Here is an 18,185-nt window from a genome sequence, read left to right on the forward strand (position 1 = left end):
GTTTTTTGTTAGTTTAGGTTTGGTTTGGGTTTTTTTCCTCAAACCTAATGGAACAGCTGAGGCATCTCTGGAGCTTATTTGGTCTCTGGTCATCTCAGAAGGCAGTAGTGTGGTACATGAGTCTCCACTGCTCCAGAAGGAATCCATGCAATTATTAACTGTTCCTGGAAGAAATTATGACCAAATCATGAGGTAGGACCACAGTCTCCTTTTTGCATTCTCATGATTTGTCATTATGGAACATGCTTCTCTGCCTGCTGGACTGCTGTGTGCATCACATTTCCTTTCACACACTTGTGTGAAAATGTTCAGAGTCCTGTTGGTGCCTTTAGCCTGACTGCTCAGTGAGGCATGTGTTGGTAGTGAAAGCTAAATATACTGGAACATAAGAGGGACTGAAACCCCAGCAAGGTCCAGCAGGATGCCTGTGCAGCATTGGATACTGAAAGCCTGACCCTGTTACAACCTCTGGCATGGATTGAAGGTTTAGGAATGCAGCTGCTGAGGAATTCAGTAAGCAAGTAAGCTAAGAAAAGCAAGGCAGGATTCTGTTGACTTTTTTTTTTCTTCCTGATGAACATCACCAGAATCCAGCATTCTCCCTAAAATACTGACCTGGAAAACACCAGTAAGAACATACCTCCATATTTTCCAACTGACTCTAAAATCCAGAATTATACTTCTACTATGTTGTCTCGCATGAATTCTTGTTGCCTAAACAAATACGAAGGAAGATTAATGACCAACAGTTTATACAAGGCTGAATTTCTGGACTCTCTGTAAGGCTCACTTTAGTTTTTTTAAATTATTTTTAATGCATTCTCAAAGGTAAAACTAAAATATAGGAGGAAGCGTGGTCTTTTTTCTCAAAACCCAGAACTGCACTTTCTTCAGGTGGTACCAGTTTGCTTGGGATAAGTTCATTCCAGTGACCTAGATAATGAGGATTAAAATATTTGAATGAAATAACAATACCAATAATAAGAGACCATAGATAAAGGTCTATCTGTTTTACTATTATGTATAGATATAAGTCTCGGTAGTTGTTTAGGTCTGTTAGACATAATTAGAATACAGATATCCATGGCATTGTGGGAACTTTCTTGATCTAAGTGAGAATATTAAAATCTTTTGATTCTACCTACCCATTCTTTCAGTTTTGTAAGGACACCATTAGAATGCAACATGGAAAAGGCAAGAAGGAGAAACGTTTTGGACATAATTTCTTTACAGAGTTTGGGACATTAACATTAAACTAAGTAATATTAAGACACTTAAATTCTTCAGGCTTGCCTTCACTCCAATAGATTTTACTAATTTTAATGATGCAAGTGTCAAACAATCCTCCTAGGTACTATGCACACAAAATCCTATTATGAAGACTTATCCCAAAACACCTGTTTCATGAGTGCCACAGGGAGCAGCAATTAGGCAAACTGTGTTCCAGATGGTGCATCCTCTGCCTTTGGATATTTGCTTGAAATGATACAGTGTGGAGGGAAAAAAAAAGAAGTAGAAACCTTGCTGCTCTCTAAATATAGTATCTAAAAGCAAAGGACCTTAGCAGTTTGGATAGGCTTTAGTTGTAGAAAGCACAGGCAATGTGTTTAGTGAATTCCTGATGCGGAAGCACTCACGACAACTGCGCAGTACAAACAAGTTGTTTCACAACCCTGCTTATTAGGATCAGTTCATCAACAATCAGAACATTCAGATTGCCTGAGTGTGAAAAAAACATTATATACCTCTGGTCTCTGGTGTGCTTTATCACCATAACATGACTATAAGACTATAAAAATATGCCACTCTATTTTAGTCATCTAAAAGAGGTACATCCTCTTTCTACACTTAGACCAGTGCTGTAGTAATACTGTCTCCAGTTGTGGATTTGAAAAGTCCTCTAGTAAAATAAGCAGAGTGTAAATATCAAACAGAACAGTGTCATTTTTCCCCCTAATTTCTTAGTTTATTGGCTCTCAGAGCGAGGCACATCAAGCGTGAATGTGCATTGTGGAATTCGTGGTTTGTTGCATGGAACTTCTTACAGCCCTTGGTTACTTTAAGTAAAACCACAAAAACGTTTAGAACCTGTTACAGAAGCAAACAAAGGGAAGAATCCACTGGATAAGAAACAATCTGCTTATGTTGATGTTACACTTTAATGGACTTTAATATTTTTCCTCCTTAGTCAGGTTCTGTGTGTAGAAATGGCATTTGTAGAAGCTTTTCAGTGCTGTGAACCGTCACTGAATGTCAGCTGGCTCTTGCGCTTTTTCTGCTTGAAATGTGCTGAACTTTGGTGAGGGAGACATTCAAAGGCAGCCTAAATTTCTACTTCTGCAGGGATAACATTGTGTCTCTACATTTTATGAAAGTTCTCTCCATTAGAGAAGGGAACTCATTTTTTTTCCTCCACAAACTTCTACAATGTTCAGTTCTTTCAGCTGATATGAGGAAACATGTTTCCTTCTTCCTATCTCCCTAAGCAGAAGTAATCTGAGTGCTTCTCTTGTTTTCCTTGTCTGACAACTTTGAAGTAAAACCGTAAAAACAGAGCTGCATGATATAGTATAAAATTACTAATGTTCTGGTTTTTTTCAGTGGAAACTTTTTTCACAGTGAACCAATCTTCCTATAATATATATCACTTCCTATTATATATATATCTACTCTGCAGAGTTGAGAGAAATTCTGATAATCAGAGTGAATTTTAGAAATACATTATAGTTCACTCTGGTGTGATTTTGGGTTGGTATTATTGACAGATCTGTTCTGAAAGTTAACTTTCATGTATTTATAGTTTCTCAGCAGTTTATATTTCTATGTAATTTTCTCATTTTTTTAAAGTACCTTTCCTTTTTCCCATGTTTTTTTAGAGAGAACTACTTACAGCTTTGAGTTTTCATTGGCAGTTTGGTACAGTATTCTAGAATGCAGCCTATCATGCCCAGTCCCTCTGAAAACATCTAATTTATCTACATTTGCTTCCACCTCTCCTCTCTTTATCCAGTATGTGCCCCTTGAATACAGGTGTGGAAACTAATAGCAAGCAAGTCATAGTTGCCATCTTAATGTGTGTTGATAAACTTGAGACAATAAATACTTTTAAAGTGGATTAGGAGTTTGGTTTTAATGTGGATTAACAGCCTGAATTTAACCTCAGTTAATCCAAAAGATATTTCATAGGGCTAAAAACTGAAGCTACTAATTAACCTAAATCATATAACTTCTGTCCCCTTCATACCACTATTCCCTTAAATTGACACAGAAGCTATGTACCACCATCTAGTACATATTCAGATTTCACATGTAATCTCAGTTTGAGAGCTATTATTTTTCTGCAGTCTCAGTACTAATGCCGTTTTGAATTTTTTTTTCTTGGTTGGATTCAACAGGCCACATTTTTAAACTGGGGTTTCTCTTCCTGTATTTGTGGAATGATTTTAGAATGCTTCACTGCAGTATACCAGGATTTGAAACATATGACCTTGTCAGCATGAAACAATTCTTTTCTAGACTGAATCTTGCAGTACTGTTCTCTGCAGGTAAAATCATAAAAAGAGAAAAGGTGTGCTGCCCTTTTGATTTATTAAATTTGGACTACCATTTTACTATCTTTCCTCAATAAGTGTCTACATAAGGTTCTAGGAAGTAGTCATGTCACTTCCTCTACATCATATTCTATTCTTTCTGTTCCCTTGGATTCATGTCTTTCCTGGAAGAAGTTACTTTGCTAACTTTAGAAACTTTTGTAATGTTTGGGGGCAGATGTGTTGTGTGTGGATGTGTTAAAAAAAATTCTCAATTACATGTAAAATATAGTTATATAATGTAACTTAAATTATTTTCCAAACAATTTAAGAAAAGTCTGTGAAAGTAACACTGCAGCTTGAGTAGTGTTATACACAAGATGTACTTAAACCAGTTTCAACTGAACTGTTTCAGAGCTTAATGAATACAGGTTTTTCAAAACCGCAAGACTTCTGAACTCTCTCCTTGACATTTGATCAGTGTTGGATGATCTGAAAAAGAGGCTCCATTCATAGCTGTGAAAAACACGTTGGGTTTATAAATTTTTTTAAAGACTTTAATCTACATGCCTTTATGTTCATTGAATTTTGGTTTGTGTTTGGATTCAGCTGGATCCCAGAACTCCAAGTAAAATACTGGTTTCACCCAATTTCACAATGCAACCATGCAAAACCCACAAATTTCTGACAGGTTTTGATGTGAAACCATAACATATCTTGGCCCAAGTTCATACAAAATCTATGTGAACCTTTCAGTTAATGTGGGCTGCGTTCCCAGTTTGTAATGAAACATTAAACCAAGCAGGTTTTTTCCATGGCTTTGTATGTGTTGTACATGTTTTGTTTAAAACTCATGTCAAAACATTTCCGATACCTTAAAAGCAAGTCTGTTTTTCTATAGCCTTCAGTGTATAATTGCTTTCTCAGCTGAAACCAGAGGAAGATGTTGAGCTGAAGCCCTTTGAAGGAAAGCTGCTGCCAGAATGTCTCCTATTCAATTACTGTGGATCAGTCTCATTCTCTCTTTTCTCATTAGTCCCTTTGTTTCAGCATTAATCTTTGTTCATGATTTCACAGGAAAGAAAAATAGGCCCCTGGATATTCTACTGTGGTTTTGGTTCACCTGTTAGCTGGGTCAAGTCCCGCTTACTGTTGGTTCAAGGTTTTAGTGGGACAGTTATAAATTTGTACTTATTTTGGGTCCAGTGTATCAGTAACAAAAATCTTTCTGTTATTTCAAATATTCTGCTTATTAAGCCTGGACAGAGAAGTATTCTTTTGGAGAGTGGGAGAAAGTAGTCAAACAAAGGGCTTGGATTTAATCACTTCTTTTATGAACCAAACAGTGTGAGATCTTGCATATAATACTAAGATAAAGCAAAAGCTACAGGTATTTTCACCAGTGAAAAATTATGATTGAATTTTATGAATCATTATCTATACATCCTTTTTATTTTTTCCTGTGCTGATATCTACAAAGATTTCACTGATTGTGAAATATATTGCTGTCTTTATTTGCTTTTAAATCTATGTCAGTATTACATTCCATTTGTGACTGAGGACTGTAAGACCTGACACTTTTAGTGCTTTTCAGCTTCAGAAATCCCCAAATACTTGAAAAATTTAATTGTCTGTGTGTGGGAAAAAAAGAAGTGGTAGCTCAAAGAGGAGTTTCTCAGTGGCTGTTACCCACCTCAACCAGACCCTTCATTTGGAGAAGCACAGGGAGGAGTGGCACTGTGCACTTCCTGTGCTCCACAGCATGCTAGTTGTACCTAACCCAGCCCCCACCTTAAAAACACTGAAAAAATGGGGAATGGGTTACATTCAAATCATCCCAGGTACCCATGGAAGCCAGTGCTGTAAGGAGCAGTGAGGAATGTCTTAAGTGAATTTAGTAGGGGACATATAATTGGAGGACTCTTTATTTCATATTATTTTACTTGGCTTTGCTGGAAATGCCTTTCATAGTTTCCAGTCTATCTTTAGTCTCATTTTAGGCTTAGATTGTGTGCTGCTTGGGGACGAGGCAACCTTGTTTTCTTGTTTCTACTTTTCCAAGTACAAAGGATTTCAGCCTGTTATCTGTTCATTTATAATCATGTCGTAACACTTGCTAAATTCAGCAAAACAAGAAGTAAGCTTAAAAGCACATAATAGAATTTTCTGATAGTTTTATACAAGCAGTGGTGAAACCTGATTATCTTTTAAGTCTCTTAGCTGAAATAAAGTCAGCGTTGTTTATAAAAAGAGAACCATGTTACTCAGAAGTGTCTATAAAAATCTCTTATGAAAGCTCACAAAGGCATATTGCTGTTACTGGTTGTAAGAGGTGAGAGTTTCAGTTGTGGGGCCTATTTGTTGCATAGCAATGAAGTTTGAGTGTCATGTAATTATGAACCATAAAGAACATCTACCAGATATTTTTCTTTCTCTTTACCAGCAGGTGAAATTTCATATACTTTCTGTTTTTCAGTGAATGCCAAATTACTCTTAAGTGCCATTCATGAAGATAATTTACACAGGTTTTAGTTGCTTACAGTAATTCTTGGTGGCTTTTGCTTCTGTTTTAGTAAACATTTCAGTGTTACCAATAAGACTGACTAGTCTACAAGAACCTTTTGTTCTAATTGATCTCTCATACCTATATATCCCATCTATGTGTACATTTAGGTCATCATTTGAGTAGATAGGCTTGCTTTTCTTCCTATGCATCAGAATGCTGATCCTGTTCCAGGTTCAGTGTAAAGAGTTTTAGAGCTGTTTTTAGTAAGTGAGATTTAATATCTAATCTTATAATTGTTCTTATAATTGTTTATAGTGGCTAAATCCCACCTAACAGTCTGTGGTAAACAGTTGTCACAGAGATCAAGGGTGTTCTCCTTTGTGACATTGTTTTGCTACTGCAAAAGGATGTAGACGAAAGTAAACATTATGTTCTTCACTTGTTCAGGTTGAATACTAGCTATACCGCATCAAAAATGTATTGTTTTGTTTTGATGGCATTTAGATTGAATTCCAGGAATTTCCTATTCCTTCTTTGACCCAGGTCTTTAGAAGGAAGACAAAGGAGGATGGAAATAAAAAATGTACTCATCTATACCAGCATTATCAAAATACCAATATGCTTCTGCTAACTTCAGTAGCTCTTTCTGTGGGAATGAGAGCTCCTTACATTCCCCTTGTGAGTGCATCTTTCAGCACTTTTCCTGTAGCATTTGCTGCACAGGAACACCCTATAGCCTGTTACCGCCTGAATTATCTTTTGCTGCCCAAATGATATTGTCAAGGGGAGACCCAAAGTAACTGGTTCCTCTGCTCATGTCACCTACTTTTGATACAACCCCTCAGCATTTATGTGAGAGCTACAGTGAATGACAAGCTCCAGTGGATGACTTCCACAAAGGGTAGAGTCAGAGGTAAATTTCAGCCCTTCTGAGGCTACTCTCTTCTTTCCTATACTGGCACAATGGGATGCATGCACAAGCAGCATCTGCCCTTCTGAGGCTGAACAGAGTTGTTGTGCCTACTCTGTACTACATATATATATACACATACACATATATATATCTATATCTATGTATACTATACATAGATGTATATATACTATCTATTTATCTATCTGTATATATCTCAATGTATACTATAGATCATATTCCAAACATCCCTTTCTGTTGTACTTCTGTTCCCTGGATGACTTTTGCAGTTTGAGAGTGGGTTTGGGTTGTTTTGGTTATTATTATTACTCTACTTTATATAGCTCATATACCTACTGTTATAAAAGCAGCCTCACCATTCCACTGTATGTAGCACTTGAACAAACCATAAACATGTAGATGTTTAATGATAATTATTTTATTCATCTTTAGTAGAACTTAATAATTATTGTGATTATGTTATTAAATGGAACTCTTCAGTTAGCTCATAAAAAGTAATATGATTTAGATATTCAGTAAAGTATCAGAAAAAATTACAGCATACCTTCAATGTGTACACAACTCTAGTTTAATGATTAGCTCTCTTGGGATTGCTACTGGCTGGAGCAATGTACTGTAATTAAATAACTAAATTATAACCAATCTGAAAAATGTAATACTGAACTACCCCAAAATAGTGTAAACCAAAACCAATCATGCTGAGAAACTAATAGGCCAAACCAAAAATTATAATCTGCTACTAATTAAGATGACATGGAGACAGGCAATTAAAAACTAATTGCTACTGACTTTTTCATTTTTAAAAAAGGTTTTGATGCAGTTCATTAAAGCTGATTTTGTTTTGAATGTTTACTGGCATCTCGTTAAAATCGAGTGCTAAAGAAGTGAATTTAAAGGTTTAAATCTGGCACACCCTCATACTTTGTTTATTTCATACTAAATTTAATTTCACATGCAGTATGCGACAGTTATGGGACAGAAGTTTTGCTAGTGAGTTGGCCCATATGTTGAATTTACTCACTTATTTAAAGTGATAGATTAAGTCTAGAATTCTTTTTGCCAGCTTGGCTCAGAACAGTAGCTAATTGAAACTTGGCAGTAGAACCAAGGGTAAAGCATTGGCATGATATTCTTCAAAAAGCAATATAGGAGTATAATAAAAGGGGATGTTGCTTGCTTTAGGAATTAAGTCTTAATTCTCTACTAGTTTTTATTGTTCCATTGAACTTGTTGCTCTTAGTGACATTAATTGTAATTTCCTATAAATTACTTTTTAAATTATCTTCTCTTGTTTTAAAGTATTTGAGTGCATTTATTGTGACAGATGATCAGACTTCTTGTCCAATAGATGTTTTTACATGACAATTAAATATTGCTGACACAGTGAATGGCATTTCATAGCTTTTATCTTTTAGAGGGGTGCAGAGATTTTTATTCTATCAGCTTCATCTGAATAATTAAAACAAAATATAGAAAACTCATTTCTTCGGGTGCTTGGGCTATTTTAATTGCCATACACCTAAAAATTGTAAGGCCATGCTCAAATATTGGTAGAGACAAGTTGTTACCTCCATTGACCAAATTTTCTGTAAGCCAGTTTTTTTCTGGCCTGCACATTCAAAGAACTCAAATTTAGCCCAGAAATCATAAAGCCTTATCTTTTGTGGTGCACAGATTCCAAGATAACTATATTTACAGAGTTTAAACACATTCTTGGCATTTTTGAAAATCAATGAGCATTTCTATTTTCTAATCATAAAATTATTAGATTTTTTTATTACAGCCAAAGTAGCATGTGTTGACTACAGATCAAAAATCACAAAACTACCAGTCAGAAAAGAGGCCGTCTTTTGATTTTATTTCAAAAAATTCAGAAATTAGAAAATAAGAATTAGAAAAAATTAATTTTCCTTTACTCTTTTAATATAGAGACAATAAATATATTTCATCAATTTCTGTCCACTTGGGAGAAATCTGTATATGTAAGTATAAATATATATGTATTTAAACATAATATATGCGTAATGCATTCTAAAATTTAAAAAGCTTTCTTTGGGTGATTTGGAATTTTCAGTCCATGAGGCTAAACATTTCATCTCTGTGTAGTAAGGTGGTACAATCTGGCTAAGAGAAGCATATTAAACTACTACAGCATACAAAATTCATTTAGCATAAGCATAATTTAAAGCATTTGTTTTGAAATCCATAAATTCTGCCAATGCCAGTTAAAGCAGTGAACGCTATCGTTCGACAGTCAAGTAAATAACAGTAATGATAGTGATAATGGTGCTTTAGCATCTGTTCTTAGGCACTGCATCAAAGAATAATAGAATCATTTAGGCTGGAAAAGACCTCTTTGATCACCAAGTCCAAACACTACTGCCAAGCCCATCACCAAACCATGTCCCAAAGTGCTACATCCCCACATCCTTTAAATACCTCCAGAGGTGGTGATGCAACCCCTTCCCTGGCATCCTATTCAGCTGTTTAAGCACATTTTCAGAAAAGAAAAATGTGTCTGTTGTTCTACACTAAATACCTGATCTGCACAGTTGTCAGGCTGTCTATTGGAGAAAAATAATTTGGGGAACAGGATTATGCAATCATACCATCATTGAGGTTGAATGGGACCACTGAAGACCATCCAGATGCACTTTTTAATATTAATTTGACTTTGAGAAGTTATTATTTTTCTTGAAATTAAATCAATCTCAAAGGGTAGCTATTTTATATTTAGCTCTTTTATGTTTATAGTGAGACAATAGTAGGCATAATATTGAAATATGCACTACGGCTGTTGGACTGTTATGAATTCAATATCAGTTAGTGAGAGAAAATCAGACTTACTGTAGATATTTTATCCTTAGGTGCACTGCAGACAAAAAATAGATTAAAATAATCTTGGTCTTGACTGAAAGACTGAAAGAAGTGATGGCTACCAAAAAATACATTATTAGCATATTTGCTGCCTTTATGAAGAAGATAAAAATTAGGTTTTTGATATTTGAGATATATCTATCAGAGCCTCTGATGCATGTTTTCAGGTAAGTACAGCTTTGCTAGAATGTTCTGTTAAAATATATTATCTAGATGTGGTTTTTATTTTGAAAAGGGGACGGTAGATAGTGGCTTGCTTTCTGGTCAAAGATTTCCTTATTCAAATCCTTCTTGTGTTTCATCCAAAACACAAATAATGAAAAATTTTTGTTAAGCAGTAACTTAATTCTTGTGTATTCATTTTGCCTTAATCAAACATGTAGTCTGACTGGGGAGGGAGGGAAAAAAGTGAAAGGTTAATTACTTCTTTCTTAGGTAAAAATGCATAGATAGTCTAATCAAAGCCAGTTAACGTTGCTGTCACTTGATTCAACTGTTGAGAGAGATGCAAAGAAAGCTATGTTGAGGAATCCCTGTAGTGCAGGTAGCTCAGGGTGCAGCTGCAGTACCAGCTGCAGGTTGAGCCCTGGGTGAGCTGAGCCCAAGGCAAGAGGCTGTGATGTGGCCCTGACCCTTTGAACAAATGGCACAGGGCCCTGGGGCCCAGCTGGGTGAGAGGACACTCAGAGACACAGCAGGAGCTGGGGACCCCCAGAATTTGGCACACTCAGACTCTGAGGGTGTAAAAGCCCAGGAGTTCCTCAGTTCAGAGTCCCTCCTCTGAGGCTCCAGCTCTTATTTTGCTATTTAGTCATTGAACCAAGATTAGATTATTTCAGGAACTGGGATGTCTGGGACTCTACTGTGAGATAGCTGAGGCTGATGCTGTAAGGAAATGTGGTCTGACTGTGGGTGTGGGGTCTGCAGCAGTGAAGGGACCTAGGTTCCAGCCCAGGTGACTGTCAGAATGGATCTTGAGTGGTTGGACAGGGAAGTGTGTTTAATAATTAGGAATTAACAGAAATACTTCTACTTCACAAAAAAGAGTTACATGCTCTATTAGAGTCCTGTTCTTTATTTTGGAGTTTGGGAAAGATGGGACAGTTTTTTGGGTTTCAGAGGAAAATGGTGACAGTATTGTCACCCTACTGTGGCCTCATAAGGAAGATGCGGTAAAAAGTGAGGTTTGAGTTTTTCCCTGTTTTATTCTGGTTCCTGAAACCAGTTTGTGCCTCATACGATGACTGTAGCTGCCTCCTCGCCCAGTATCAAAATATTCCTATAGGCTGTACAAAAGAACTAATTGGCTAATATAGGAATTAGGATTCTGATGCAGTGCTTGTGTGCCTGTTTGGAATATTTTTTTTTTTCCTTCATAAATGCCAAGTGTTGTGTAATTATGCTCCTGTTGAAGTTAGCTGTGCCACCAACTTTGGGAAATTTAACATCATTGAAAATGCCCTATGGCACTGTTCATGTTGTATTGAGTAGCATTTGAAACTAAATATATTAATCCAAATATATCACCAGTTTTCTGTTTTCAAAATATATGAAAATATATGAAAAGAAGGGGCGAATTTGTCAGTGTATATTAACTTGTGCATATGCAAACCAAAACATTTTACCTTCTGTCTCTGTTTTAAGGATTTCATTAGTGCTGCCACCTATTTCACTGCAGAAGTAACCAAAGTCAATATGCTTTTCTTATTTATTGTTTCCTACTCCATTTATGCTTCTGCTTGATTGTTTTACTATTTCCAACCTAAGAAATAATTTTGGCCATTGTCTGAAATGTCCAATATTTCAAAGGCAGTTTGAGGAAAGAAATGCACATTTGCCAAGCATAAGTTATTGAAACTTACAGCTTGATTAGAGGCCAGAGTTGAGGCATGGCGTATTAAACTCTACAGTTTACTCCTTGCCAGTTGCTTAATGGTTCCATACCAGTCTGCTCCAAAGGAAAAGATTAGTTATTGTAGTAAATACCATTCTCCCAAGCTTTTTAGTGATTATGGAGCCAGTATAAGCCTATTCTCTATACTTAAATTTTACTTCTCACAGTCATAAGTTTGGTTTGTAAGTGAACAAATAAAGTATAATAGGTGCCCTAGATTTTGCACAAAAACCCCCAAACAGCAAACCAAAAGCAGATTATTACATGTAGCATAGTTAGTATATGCATCTATAGTGACAATGACTTAGCTTGATCAAGCATGATGAGGCTCTGCTCTAATACTGAGAAGTTAAGATCAGGAGTTGCAGCCTTGGTGTTGTTTATGGCTGTTATGAATACTGTGTGGAACAAAGGTCCCTGTGTGGGCCATGAAAGACCAAGTGAAATCTTGTGGCATTCAAAGCAGCCAAAGCACCAAGCAATTTTAAGTTTTCTTTCTCACATTTAGAGCTAACCAAAAGGAAATACAAAGAAAAAAAGAAAAAATCCATGTTAAATCCTTATTCAGAGGTGGAGAAAAAATTCTCCCGATAGTTAAGGTAGCTACCACAAACTTTCTTTGAGAAAATTAAACATGATTTTTTTGCTTATTTTGGAAAGAAAATAAATGTGCTAATTCTGCAGGTGTTTTGATTGAAAAAAAAATCTAAACTGCCATTTTCTGTCTTACATACTTTATAGAAATGAAGCGAATCCCCAAATCAAATGGGTAACTGAACCTTTAGAGTGAGGTACTTCATAGAAATATGCCTACCACAATGCAGCAGCTCTTTTGAGAGAGAATCTTTCTTGACAGGTTCAGCTTGATAAGTGAGCAATGGTGTTTTGATTAAAATAAATACAAATTGATTTGATTTGTATAGAAGGTAGTCTTGGAGCTATTCATCCCAGCCAATGTTTTATCAGCTTGTGGTGCTCTTAGAAACATAATAATAGGCTCTGGGAAGCTTTGAAGTGAAAAACAAGATGATCTAGAAAGTTCAGACACTTGTATGGCTAAGCAGCTACTGATGGGGAGTTTGCAAAATTACAATTTTGAGAGGAGTTGGCTGCCCAAGGTCAAATTAAGTATATGCCATTGTTAACTTATTTACTTGTCATACTTTATTCAGATGCTCACATAATTTATTCAGTTAAAGAAAAAAATATTTAAGAGAAACTGGGAAGTGGAGAGGTGGGACACCAAAAGTCACAAGAGGTGATAGATTTTATAATTGCTAAAGTCTGAGGAGGTTGAAGAAAGAATCAGTAACAAGGACACAGTTATGGTCTACAAAATGCATTAACTAGAAAAACTGCTAGTATTTTCTTACTCTGCAGCTGTCCAATCCTCTGATTCATCTTTGAATTTTCCTCTATGTGACATCAACCCACTTGTCATTGCCGCTACTTCTTTTTGTTGTCATTTGTTTACCTTCTTTCAGAAACAGTCTTGAATTTTGCATTGGTTTTAACCCTTTCCTTTGTTTCATTTCTTACATCATTCTATTCTTCAGACGTTGGGCAATTAGCTTTGATACATAGCTAAATATGCTCATTAATTTTTTTATAGCTTCTGAAGTAGCAAATGTTGTCATCTTCAATGATATTTATGCACTTGCTGGGCAGCCATGACACTAACACTTTTATATGATGTAGCCCTTCAAAAGCTTCAGTCATGGCCTTATCTTCTGCCACCTGGCTTCATTTTACTGACCTGATTGGATATAGTGTGACATAATGCCTCCGTTCCAAATGCTGCCTCATCATATAAAAATAAATAAACCCCCCCCAGATATTGGCATTATTTATGGCATTATTATTGACCTGCTTGGTTATTTAACCAAGCAGTTCAAATGATACACCAGAAACATGCTTGTGCTCAGTAATTCAGATAAGATTTTTGGACTTGAAACTGAGAATTTGGTGTTGCAGTGGCAGCTGTTTATGAATCACAGCTGGTTCCAAACCAGAGAATCGGTGTCTTACAGTGGGAGTGCAAGAAAGGGAGATGTGGCAAAAGTTTTCAGAGAAGCAATCTAATGGTGCCATGGTTACATTTAAGGAGCTTGAAACTCCTTGCAGAAACTTGTAATGTTTTAAAAATACCACAAAAGATTTTGAACCACTGGAGCGAAATATTTCCCAAAATGTCATTACATGTTGAAATATAAGGTTAATGACTCCCATATTCTCAAATGTGTAACACTGTATATGTGCTTTTCTATAATTTAAAATTTTTCTGTTCACTTTTATGGAATCTCTGTAAGTTTTGAAGAGTAGCATGGAGTATTCTGCTGGCAACTGTCCAGATGCCCGAGGGTAGCAGAAATTTGCATATTCCTTTGAATTATTTTACATTTCTAATACATCTATCTGAATTCTCCATTAGATAAAAATGAAACTTTGCCTTTAATGCATTAAGACCTTTCATTAGGTAGTTGTGGATGGAGAAAATACCTGAGATTATGCTTATTGTCTTATAGCCTTTGAATGCTATATTGTCTATTTTTGTGTCTCTGGTATTTTTGTAGCAGTTAAAAACAAACAAACAAAGCAACAAAAAAGATATAGAAGTATATTCAAAAAAAAAAAGCTGTAGATAGTATTGATGATGATTTATCTTCCATTTTTTTCCTCATTGTTTCATTTTTTTTCTTTCATCTACAGTACCTCATTTCACCTCTTTGTTGAGCAGCTTGTCTTCCTCACCTCTCCAAAGGACTTTCTTACTCCTTGGGTTTTCTTTTTTTCTTTAATACCTTTCTCTGAGACTGTTGCAGAAATGTTTATATAGAAGGTCACTTGGAGAACTTTTCTCAAACTAGGGCTGTGATTCATATAAGCAAAAGACCCTAAACTCTCTGTGACTTTACCTGAGGTCTGAAGGCCCCACAGGCCTTTATAGCAAACTTTATTACAAATGCTACCTAACAGAAAAAATAGCCAATTAATTTTTGACAGTAAAACCATATTGTATAAAGAGTTTGGTGGTGCACATAATATGTGTGATAGGGATTGTATGTACAGAGAGAAAAAGCATTAATTTTGTAAGATCTACATTAGTAAGGTAAAATTCTTTATGAAAACTTGGCTTTTTACTAAACTATTTTTAAGCCAAACAGCGTGGCCATAAGTGATAACAGATATTGCTGATTTGAGATAAAATATCAAATGTTGCTGCAAAGAAAGTGCAACTAATATTTTATTAATGTAAATTTTCTTTCTTTCACCTCATATATCTAATTATGGGTGAAAGAAAAGCAAGTCCACTTTTCATGTAAGGTTATTAACTTGACAGTGTCTCTTTAAGTTGTGAGGATGTGCAGAGTAGTTAGGAATGTGAGATACTGTAGGGTACCAAATGTGTGATGTGATGTTGCTAGGCAACTCCCTTATTGTTTTAAACAAACCACACAGAGCTGGCAACAGCTGTCAAAGCTCTTGGCTCTTGACAGTAACACCGACCTCAAAAGAACTTAGAACAAAAATCTCCCAAAATAAGCTCTAATATATAACACAATCCCACAGTGCTAGCAAATGTGTGAACCTATTTGTTGAGTTAGCAGATAGAGCTATCTGTTACAATTCTATAACTAAATATTTCATGACAATTATGTAATTTGTTTACATATATTTAAAAAAAAAAAAAAACCAAACCACAACTCTTAGTACATCAATTTGTCTTTTTAAAAGAATGCCTTTCAGAGCTGAAAATGGTAGCAAATCTCTTTGCATGTATTCAACGAGCATCATATGTGTGCAGTCAAGAAAAATGTGTATGTGTATGTGGATTTTTTCCTTTTCTCTGCTGTTGAATTTTGTATATTTTGATATATCAGAAACAGAGGTGAGATCATTTCTGTCAGTATTACAGTCCCTAAAAATTGATTGAGGTGTAGCACACTAACATCTATCAATATGGCAAAGATTTTAAAACGGGAACTAGCCCCCAAGATTTCAAAAGAGAGCCCAGATCTGTGCTGAAATAACCCAAGGTCTGTCAAAATTTTTGACACTAGGAGATAAGTAAGTCGGTAAACAGCCTCTTGTCTGGAAATACATATGGAATGCGAAAAATAGAGAGTAGCTCCTTACCACTTCCTCCTGACTGCTCAAAAACAAACCAGCTTAAATCCAGCTGTGGGGCAGTGCTGAGCTTCTGCTAATGTTCCTTAGTGCAGCATCAGAGCTCACATGCAGCATCACACAAGCTTGTCTGGCTGGCTGTTGTGTTATTCACCAATAATAATATTCACCAAAGTGCGGGTGAAGTCAGCGTCTGAGTGTCCGGGTATTCTCCTCATTGCTGTGAGAATGATCTCACCATCACACTACTGGCAGCAGCTTTGCTTTACCTCTGCCTGTAATTGTTCTATTTTCTCTGTTCTGGTCAACAAAACACGAACTTGAATGCCTAGCTATTTGCAGGGATTTTCTGAGCCCTAGAGATGCTCTCTGTGGCAAAATGAATGTTTAAATATAGAGAACAGCTGTTTTTCAAGTTGCTGCTTCACCCTACAAATGACAGACTAGCAGAGATTAAGCCTGACTGCCCTAGACCCTAGAATGTATGATTTTCTACTTTGTTTGATGTTTTTATCTCTGTCTATCCAGTTAAGATTTCACCCTGAAGGGAGAATTTTTTCCACTATAAATTTTGTCAAACCTTAGCCTTGTCTTTTGGAAAATTTCAGAATGTGAAAATAGCTCAGTGGTTCAGACCTATGAGCTGATGTAGCATGATATCCTGTCTCTAAGGCATGCAAATACTGATGCCTAAAGAAAAATAAAAAAGAGTGTAAGGGGATATAAATCTTCCTCAAGGTACTCTCTTGTTCTCTGACTGTATTTTTGCTAACAGGATTTCCTGAGATTTGTATCATTTAGATATTTAGGTATTTAGTGTTGATGTGGTTCCTATTTAGTAACATTTAAAAGCTCACTTTGCACGCTCTTCCTCTGAATCCACAAAACTCTTTGCAGCCAGGATGTCTTCTGGCTTGGAGCTACACAATTCAGTGTAGCAGAGCGCATTGAATCACATCCTTTTGTTTGTTCCAAGCCTGTACCTCTTAGTTTCACTTGATCATGCCCTGTGCTCCTGTAGACAGAGGCAGTGAATAATCTAGTCAGCTCTCCACCATGTCCATGCAATTCATGGTTTTGTACACTTCGATCTCCTCCTTACTCAAACTGAACAATCCCGGACTATTTGGTTGTTCATATGGAAACTATTGCTTATCTTTTCTTGGCTTTTTGCAGCTATTTTGTGACCTTTTTGGGAGTAGGAGAGAAGGAAATTCAAGGGGTACAAGAAGGATGTTTTTTTACTGTAGTGTAATGTTTGTTTTTTGGGGTTTTTTTCCATTTTTCTTTCATAGTAATTCCTAGGATTTATGCTGCTTTTTGGACTATTGTCTAGTACTAGTCCACTGTTGATCATGACAAAATGCTGTTTTCCCACCCCAAGCCATTTCATTTTAGAAATAACATTCAATTCTTCCCCACAGTAAAGATTTATCTCTTTTCCAGCAACTTTCTCTGACAACAGCCAATCTAACTGTTCATTTGTTGTTGTTCTCTCCAGTTTCAAAAGCAGAGGAACATTTTTTTTTTTAAATAAGTATTGATTGAGGAAAGAGGAGGTCATCCAAAAGTCTTTATCTGTTGACTGCTATCTGTGAAGCAGGGTTTTCCCTTAGTGGGATCAAATGGAGGACAGCAATTCAATCTGAAGTCTCTGTGGGAATGTTACAGAATATTTGAACATCTGCTTTGAGAACCTACTGGAAGAATAACCTTGCACAACAGAGGAGGAACATATGTGCTGCATGCTGAAGACCACTGGTAATACTGTTGGCACAAGCAAAAAGAGGAGAAAGCTAGTAGAGGTTACATGGAGGTTCTCCATTTAGTAATATATGTAATTTTGTATTTTTTAAATAATAATATAGTAATGAATTTATGGATAGGCAAATGATCACTATGGCGTGAAAGTCAATGGAAACTTAAATGCCCTGAAAATTAGGCAGAAAATATGTAACAATGTCTCCTCTGTTGTTTATTTGGAGCTAATACTCTTGTATTTGCATTTTGTGTCTGCAGGAAGATCATTAAGCAAATAGAAAAAAATGGAAAAAATACCACCATTCCTATGTAATGATAATGAAAAGATGGCTATTGCCAGATGCTTGTTCTCCCAATATAAATCAGAGTCTATTTTTCAGGCCTGCTGAAAATAGAGTTCTGCTTCATCCCCTGGTTTTGGGTGTTGCAAATTCAGGTATATTATTGGGGTCTGTCTACATTAGTGTTGCATGAGTTGGCAGGATGATATACAAGAAAATGTATTTATGCTTTTAATCTTGTGTACTGTACTATTAGTGTTATGCCTATAGATGTGTC

At 36.1% G+C, this 18,185-nt stretch overlaps 1 long non-coding RNA gene across 1 annotated transcript in view; it reads left to right on the forward strand.

Annotated features, from left to right (window-relative positions):
- Positions 1-249: 249 nt before the first annotated feature.
- Positions 250-18,185, forward strand: part of LOC135299086 (uncharacterized) — a 53,289-nt gene continuing 35,353 nt past the window's right edge. The window contains exon 1 of the long non-coding RNA XR_010361141.1: positions 250-521. This is a non-coding gene — a long non-coding RNA (uncharacterized LOC135299086). The remainder of the gene's footprint in view (positions 522-18,185) is intronic.

The sequence above is a fragment of the Passer domesticus genome, chromosome 4 (genome assembly GCF_036417665.1).
Source record: "Passer domesticus isolate bPasDom1 chromosome 4, bPasDom1.hap1, whole genome shotgun sequence".
In the NCBI taxonomy this organism is placed as follows: domain Eukaryota; kingdom Metazoa; phylum Chordata; class Aves; order Passeriformes; family Passeridae; genus Passer; species Passer domesticus.